The 1,137-nt window shown below is 33.4% G+C and overlaps 1 non-coding gene across 1 annotated transcript; it reads right to left on the reverse strand.

The window, feature by feature from the left end:
- Positions 1-363: 363 nt before the first annotated feature.
- Smp_tRNA_02096_Pseudo_TTG.1.1 lies at positions 364-430 on the reverse strand. The gene has a single exon. It is a non-coding gene (tRNA).
- Between the last annotated feature and the right edge of the window lie 707 nt (positions 431-1,137).

A 1,137-nucleotide genomic window follows, 5' to 3' on the forward strand; every position in this document is an offset into this window, starting at 1 on the left:
ATGTAATAAACAGAATAAGAACGAGATCACTGATTTCATTGGATAATGAGACAAGAATATACGTTTGAATAAAAATGTATCAGTTAACTTTTAGTGTTAATCACATGAATGAACGACATTATACGTTCTTTTCTCTAAAAAAACTGTTTTGTTATTGACTTAATTAATTTATTTGACCTAATTTTGATTTAATAACCAAAAGATTGATCAGATTTCTTCTGGAAGTTTCATTGATCAATGCAGTAAACAGTTCTGATATTGTGGCAAGCAAAGATGGGTAGTGGCTAGCAGTGGAATTCAGGACGTGCGTTTCTTCCTATTTGGGACTCGTCAACTGGACGTACCTGCATCTCGGAGTTGATGTTCACTCTGGGACTCAAACCCAGTATCTTTCGCTTCAAACACCATCGCGTTATCCACTCGGCCAGTGAGTCCTGATAGCCTGATAGGCTATATCGAGGCAATACGCAAAGTATGCACATATGACCAGTTGCGGTCCTAAAAACATCAATGGGAAGATTCAAACAAACAATACTAATTGAATTTAGTTCTGATATTAGTTCTTCATAATTGCATTGAATAAAATGTACAGTAATGTACAACATTGTGATAACATCTGAAGTTTACTGTTTTAATACATTCAATGGAAGTTTCTGCCAATATATTATTTAGAACGATTTCATCAATTAAAAAAAGTTCATTGTAGTCTTACATTAGTTTGAGGATTATTGAAAGCTACGAAGCACTGGATAGGTGTTTCTTTACGATTTTGGATTCGTAAACAGCATGCATCCATAAATATACTTGAGATTAGTTGTAACGTATGAATTTCTTATGATGACCATGATACGGTTAAGTTGCTCACATGAAACCTGATGTTTGTTGTACTTTTAGTTTCAGTGAATTCTTGATTACTATCCAGAATAATCGATGTAAAACTACCTCATTATTCATATGATTGTGTATATTCCGTCACTTCCCATTAAAACACTGAATGAATCTTGAGAAAGTATACTGATGAATTGAGGTTTATTATTTATTTTGATGATTTATGGAGATTCATACATTTTTTAAACTGTAATCTCTGTAATCACTCGACACTGAAGAGCATTGAACAGCCGTTTCGTTAAAGTACGG

Source organism: Schistosoma mansoni, chromosome 4, assembly GCF_000237925.1.
Source record: "Schistosoma mansoni strain Puerto Rico chromosome 4, complete genome".
Lineage (NCBI taxonomy): Eukaryota > Metazoa > Platyhelminthes > Trematoda > Strigeidida > Schistosomatidae > Schistosoma > Schistosoma mansoni.